The following is a 6,823-nucleotide window of genomic DNA, read 5'->3' as shown; positions in this document are numbered from 1 at the left end:
AATGGGATCGTCAGCACAGGATCAGGAACAATGACACTTATACCACCACTGAACGTCCTACTGGCTTGTGTCACATCACCCACTATTAGGGACTCATTTTATCTTTTATTTAAAAAGTGCATGTAAAGGCAAATGTTTTTTGGGGGGCTCCAGATAGTGTAAAGGCGGGTAAATTCCTTAGAAAAATTACAGGGTATGCTGCAGCCAAGCCCTAAACTGGGTCACCCTAATGGAAGATTGGGCGGTGAATGCTAGTAGAGGCTCACCATAAGCCCCAAAGACCTAAAAAATCTAAAAGGAAAATACCAGCTGTACTCCATAGAAAATTCAAACATTGGTAACTTTATACATCCAGACAAGAGAATTCTTGCCTTACCTCTAGAATTTAGCTCAGCTTTCTGGGTGAAACGCATCAGTGGAGGAGGTCCCAGGAGGGGGTTCTCTGTTCATATTGTCTAAATGAATAAAGTTATCAGCGTTTGAACTTTCTTCAGATTGCAGTTAGTCTTTTCCTTTGGATATGTGCAGTCTGTGGGGTAATGGAAGAGCTGCGGCTGACTTTGAGCACTCGATCGTTCATGAAGGTCACTCGATTCAGGACTTGAGGGCCGAGTACTCTATACTTCTGCTAAAGACAGTTTCCCCTTCCCAACTCTATCCAAATCCAACAAAGTAAACAAGATCCTCATTCTAGGATCTAGGATCCCTACTCGTCCGACCACCTTGGTCTGGACAACTAGGGTCATCAGCCAGCTTGGCCCTGGGTAAGCGAAGGAGTCACAAAGGAAGCACAAGAGTAACTGACCAGCTTGGCCCTGCATAAGTGTAGGTGTCATGAAAGAAGCTTAAAAGCTGCCAGCCAGCTTGGCCCTGGTAAGTGGAGGCATTGCAAAGGAAGCATAAGAGCAGCTGGCCTGCTAGGCTCTGGATAAGTGGAGATATCGTGAAAGAAGCTGAAGAGGTGCCAGCCACCTTGGCCCTGGATAAGTGTAGGTGTCATGAGAGAAGCTGAAGAGCTGCTGGCCAGCTTGGCCCTGGGTAAGTGGAAGTGTTGCGAATGAAGTCAAAGAGCAGTCGGCCAGCTTGGCCCTGTGTAAGTAGAAGTGTTGCAAATTAAATCCCAAGAGCAGCCGGCCAACTTGATCCTGGGTAAGTGCAGGTGTTCCAAATGAAGCTGAAGAGCTACAGGCCAGCTTGGCCTGGGTGAGAGGGAGTCTGGCCCGGAAGCTAACCACTTCAGCTTTTACGCATGTACAAAACTAAAAGAAAAAAACATGTTGGCCACATGTTAACATATGGTGCTGTGTAATGTATTTTGAAACAGACACTAGTCTTCGATGAAAGCCTATATGATAGGGTGACAACACAGGAGCACAAGGAGGGACAGAAACAGAGTGTTGTCACCCTATAACAAAAGGTGCCTGAATAAGGACATTTGTAGCAGGATCACTAGGTATTGTTTAAATGAAAGCTGCAGGTTTCCAAATATTGAACATACTGAAAAATTGAAAGAACATTAATGAACGTGTTAAAGAAGATGTATCAAAAATTCCTAAAATCTCACATGCACTTTAACAATTAAATCTTGAACATTCCATTCTGGCTTCCTACACATTGCCTGTATGCTGTCTTCCTACACCATATCTTGCTCACAATTCAAGTAAACAGTATATTTCCAAGGAGACCTTACGACCTTACTCCCATTACGCAGCTCTTCATCACGGTGAAAATGAGGCAAGAGAACCAAAAGGTTGTAATGAATGAAAGGCGGCACCAACTGGTTTCTGCATAAGCCTACACTTCGTTCTCGGAACTGGCCCCGCTAAAACTTTTCTGTCAACATTCTGAAAATGTCAAACTGCATCTTCCCGCCCTTTATAGGCTCTGCACCGTGCGCTCATGTTTACAATTTCCACTAACCAGGTCAAAAATTAAAGAGTTGTAAGAGTCATGTAAGACACCACAGAAAACGTAATTAACAAAACCTTCACACCACGCCCCACACAATTTTTTTTCTCTTTTTTACAATCTTTTTCCAGAATAACTGAGACAGCAAAAAGAAAAAGGTTTAAAACAGTCTGAGTCAGACATACAGTACAAAGAAGTTAAAAATAAAATTTTAAGAGTCTGTAAAAGAAAAGTGAGTGGGTGCCGAAAGAAAACGTCAGCCAAGGCAGATTTTCTTCTAATTAGAAAAAAAGGAGATTCATGATATATTGTATCTTGTCTCTAAATATCACCCAAACCGTACTCTCCGCTCCTCTCAAGACCTCCTGCTCTCTAGCTCCCTTGTCTCCTCCTCCCATGCTCGTTTCCAGGACTTTTCCAGAGCTTTCCCCATCCTCTGGAACTCTCTACCCCAATTTATCAGACTATCGCCTACTCTGCTCACTTTTAGGCGATCTCTGAAAACCTCTCTCTTCAGGAAAGCCTATCCTGCCCTCAGCTAATAATGGAATCGTCTACTCTATCCAACCAGTCCATCCCCCACAGTTACTACCTTTTGTACCACTAGCCCCTCCCTCCTAGATTGTAAGCTCCAAGGATCAGGGCCCTCTTTTCCTGCTTGTATTGAACTGTATTGTCTCCCGTTATATTGTAAAGCGCTGAGCAAACTGTTGGCACTATATAAATCCTGTATATAATAATAATAATATATTGGCAAGCTGGATTATGCTAGCAGACCTACTGGTGGGCCTTAATGGTCGACTCCCACTAAAACCAGTATTTCAGGTTTTTAGTTGGTACCTGTGGGCTGCGCCAGCCCGATATTTGCAAATATCTGTTTATGGGTGAGTGTGCCTGGAAGTGGAATTTTAGTTATAGGTAAACCCTGGTAGGCTGACTTTGCCTCTGGTTTTTCTATGTCTTAGACAGTTTAAAGCTGGCCAATACCAGTAGAGGTTTGCTCAACCTTTCATACCAAAATTCCAAAAAATTGTCTGAGCATCCAACAGTACCAATTATGGACTCAATAAATTTTGGATGAAAACCCTCAAAGATTAAGTTTGATTGCCACGCCAATGTTTCGAATTCAACGTTTAATCTTGGAATGCACAATACAATAAGTACGATTTTGTTTCCCAAAAGAAAACCATATTCAAAGTTAGAATTTCATTCAAAGAAAATTTGCTATCTTCCTTTGATTTTCCTCTTCACTATGGTAGAACAAAATAGTTCATTTTCCTCTCCACTATGACCCAACTAGACAATTAGAAAACTGAACGAATGTTAGGAAAACAAAGTTTTTCAAAGGAAATTCTACTGGTGAATGGGCAGCAGAACAGTGAGATCTCCTGTCCATAACTCACTTTTTTTTTTCCTTCTCAACTAGAAGTTTTGGTTGTTCCCACACTTCTTTGTGTGTTCCAGCTTCTCTCCATAATATCAAATAAATAAAAATCCAGCAAGTCCGTGGACCTACTTATGAAAATGAAAGAGGAGGCTAAAGCTAGCTATACATGGGTCATTTTTTTCATCAACTATCGAGTTCAATATAAAGAAACGGACCCAATTTCCTCATTCACAAACTCCATGTGGAGGTGCGAATCCTCCCTGCTGTGTCATTGCATTATGACAGCTGGGAGACTCATTGGATAGCTACTTCATGGTGGCATAGAACAAAGAAATGGAAGCTAATGGTGGGGGGAGCTCTCAGTGAGAAACAGAACAGTTTGAAATTCCAGTACCTGAAACATCAATGCAAAACATTGTAAAAATATTCAGACAGAGATGAAGAAAGCACCAGGGAGGGGGGAGAATGCCAAAGGGCCAGAGAGGGGGAGAAGGAGAGAGAGCGTCAGAGAGGGGGAGAAGGAGAGAGAGCGTCAGAGAGAGGGAGAAGGAGAGAGAGCGTCAGAGAGAGGGAGAAAGAGAGAGAGAGTCAGAGAAGGGGGAGAAAGAGAGAGAGCATCAGAGAGGGGGAGAAGGAGAGAGAGCGTCAGAGAAGGGGGAGAAGGAGAGAGAGCGTCAGAGAGGGGGGAGAAGGAGAGAGAGCACCAGAGAGGGGGGAGAAGGAGAGAGAGCACCAGAGAGGGGGGAGAAGGAGAGAGAGCGTCAGAGAGGGAGAAGGAGAGAGAGCGTCAGAGAGAGGGAGAAGGAGAGAGAGCGTCAGAGAGAGGGAGAAGGAGAGAGAGCGTCAGAGAGAGGGAGAAGGAGAGAGAGCGTCAGAGAGAGGGAGAAGGAGAGAGAGCGTCAGAGAGAGGGAGAAGGAGAGAGAGCGTCAGAGAGAGGGAGAAGGAGAGAGAGCGTCAGAGAAGGGGGAGAAGGAAAGAGAGCGTCAGAGAAGGGGGAGAAGGAAAGAGAGCGTCAGAGAGGGGGAGAAGGAGAGAGAGCGTCAGAGAGGGGGAGAAGGAGAGAGAGCGTCAGAGAGGGGGAGATGGAGAGAGAGCGTCAGAGAGGGGGAGATGGAGAGAGAGCGTCAGAGAGAGGGAGAAGGAGAGAGAGCGTCAGAGAGAGGGAGAAGGAGAGAGAGCGTCAGAGAGAGGGAGAAGGAGAGAGAGCGTCAGAGAAGGGGGGAAGGAAAGAGAGCATCAGAGAAGGGGGAAAAAGAGAGAGCGTCAGAGAAGGGGGAGAAAGAGAGAGAGCGTCAGAGAAGGGGGAGAAAGAGAGAGAGCGTCAGAAAAGGGGGAGAAAGAGAGAGTGCCAGAGAGAAGAAGGAAAGAACATGAGAGGGGGAAAAGGGGCGAGCGCAAGAGAGGGGGAGAAGGGGAGAGAGCGCCAGAGAGGGGGAGAAGGGGAGAGAGCGCCAGAGAGGGGGAGAAGGGGAGAGAGCGCCAGAGAGGGGGAGAAGGGGAGAGAGTCAGCAAGAGGGAGAAGGAGAGAAAGCATCAGAGAGAGGGAGAAGGAGAGAGGGCGTCAGAGAGAGGGAGAAGGAGAGAGGGCGTCAGAGAGAGGGAGGAGAGAGGGCGTCAGAGAGAGGGAGAAGGAGAGAGGGCGTCAGAGAGAGGGAGAAGGAGAGAGGGCGTCAGAGAGAGGGAGAGGGAGAAGGAGAGAGGGCGTCAGAGAGAGGGAGAAGGAGACAGAGGGAGAAGGAGACAGAGGGAGAAGGAGACAGAGGGAGAAGGAGAGAGAGCGTCAGAGAGAGGGAGAAGGGGAGAGAGGGAGAAGGGGAGAGAGGGAAAAGGGGAGAGAGGGAAAAGGGGAGAGAGGGAAAAGGGGAGAGAGGGAAAAGGGGAGAGAGGGAAAAGGGGAGAGAGGGAAAAGGGGAGAGAGGGAAAAGGGGAGAGAGGGAAAAGGGGAGAGAGGGAAAAGGGGAGAGAGGGAAAAGGGGAGAGAGGGAAAAGGGGAGAGAGGGAAAAGGGGAGAGAGGGAAAAGGGGAGAGAGGGAAAAGGGGAGAGAGGGAAAAGGGGAGAGAGGGAAAAGGGGAGAGAGGGAAAAGGGGAGAGAGGGAAAAGGGGAGAGAGGGAAAAGGGGAGAGAGGGAAAAGGGGAGAGAGGGAAAAGGGGAGAGAGGGAAAAGGGGAGAGAGCGTCAGAGAAGGGGGAGAAGGAGAGAGAGCGTCAGAGAGGGGGAGAAGGAGAGAGAGCGTCAGAGAGGGGGAGAAGGAGAGAGAGCGTCAGAGAGGGGGAGAAGGGGAGAAGGGGAGAGAGGGAGAAGGGGAGAGAGGGAGAAGGGGAGAGAGGGAGAAGGGGAGAGAGGGAGAAGGGGAGAGAGGGAGAAGGGGAGAGAGGGAGAAGGGGAGAGAGGGAGAAGGGGAGAGAGGGAGAAGGGGAGAGAGGGAGAAGGGGAGAGAAGGGGAGAGAATGTCGGAGAGAGGGAGAAGGAGAGAGAACATCGAAGAAAAGAAAGAACGAACATGAGAGGGGCAAGCGTCAGAGAGGGGGAAAAGGGGCAAGCCTCAGAGAGGGGGAAAAGGGGCGAGTGTCAGAGGAGGAGAAGGAGAGAGAGCGTCAGAGAGAGGGAGAAGGAGAGAGAGCGTCAGAGAGAGGGAGAAGGAGAGAGGGAGGAGAGAGTGCCAGAGAAAAGAAGGAACGAACATGAGAGGGGGAGAAGGGGCAAGCGTCAGAGACAAGGAGAAGGGACGAGCGAGTGAGAAAGTGCCACATGAGGTTCCCATTGAGTTTAACCACCTTGTCCCTAAATGAGGCCCAGACAGTCCTTTAGTTCACACTGTCAACATTTCCTTACATCAGCCTTTTTCAACCCGGATGCTCAGGTTTCTTTAGGTCTGCCTTGACAAAATGCCTAAAAATTACTTAATAATCGTATAAAAGCCAGCAGGCAGATCAATCCTGCCTTTTAGTACGCAAAGCCATGGGTTTTCATTGCGCACTTTTATGACCTTCTAGCTTCTAACAACCAATGACATCATCAGTTGATAGGGAGGACATGGTGTACATGCACATCATCCTTGTGTGCCCCTCTCTGTCAGCACTGGGGTCACACTGGCTGAGTGATGGAGAGACACACGGGAATACTAGTCCGTACCAGTTTGCAAAGGTATATTTGCTTTGGAAGAATAAATCACCTCTAATGTTGTGTGTCCTAGGAGTTTGGGTGTTTTTAGAATAGTATTTTTTACATTTTAGAATGGGATGCCTTGAAATTGTGCCAAATTTTAAAGGGTGCCTTGAGATTATCCATTATTTTAAAGGGTGCCTTGAGATTATCCACTATTTTAAAGGGTGCCTTGACTGAAAAAAGGTTGAGAAACCCTGCCTTACATTACCAAAAGTTCCCTTTTGTGGGGACACAGAGATAAATAACACTTCATACATTCCTCTCCCTCTTAGATTGTAAGCTCCCAGGATCAGGGCCCTCCCAACCCTCTTGTATTGAACTGTATTGTTGCTGTATTGTCTCCCGTTATATTGTAAAGAGC

The 6,823-nt window shown here is 47.4% G+C and overlaps 1 protein-coding gene across 1 annotated transcript in view; it reads right to left on the bottom strand.

Annotated features, from left to right (window-relative positions):
- TRAF3 (TNF receptor associated factor 3) overlaps positions 1 to 6,823 on the bottom strand; it is a 91,145-nt gene that overhangs the window by 56,842 nt on the left and 27,480 nt on the right. The gene's annotated exons all lie outside the window — the stretch shown is intronic.

Source organism: Staurois parvus, unplaced genomic scaffold (genome assembly GCF_062004578.1).
Source record: "Staurois parvus isolate SC_StPar_1 unplaced genomic scaffold, SC_StPar_1.0 ptg001329l, whole genome shotgun sequence".
Taxonomy (NCBI): Eukaryota; Metazoa; Chordata; class Amphibia; order Anura; family Ranidae; genus Staurois; species Staurois parvus.
Note: the sequence above shows the minus strand (reverse complement) of the source record. Positions and strands in the feature narration are given on the sequence as shown.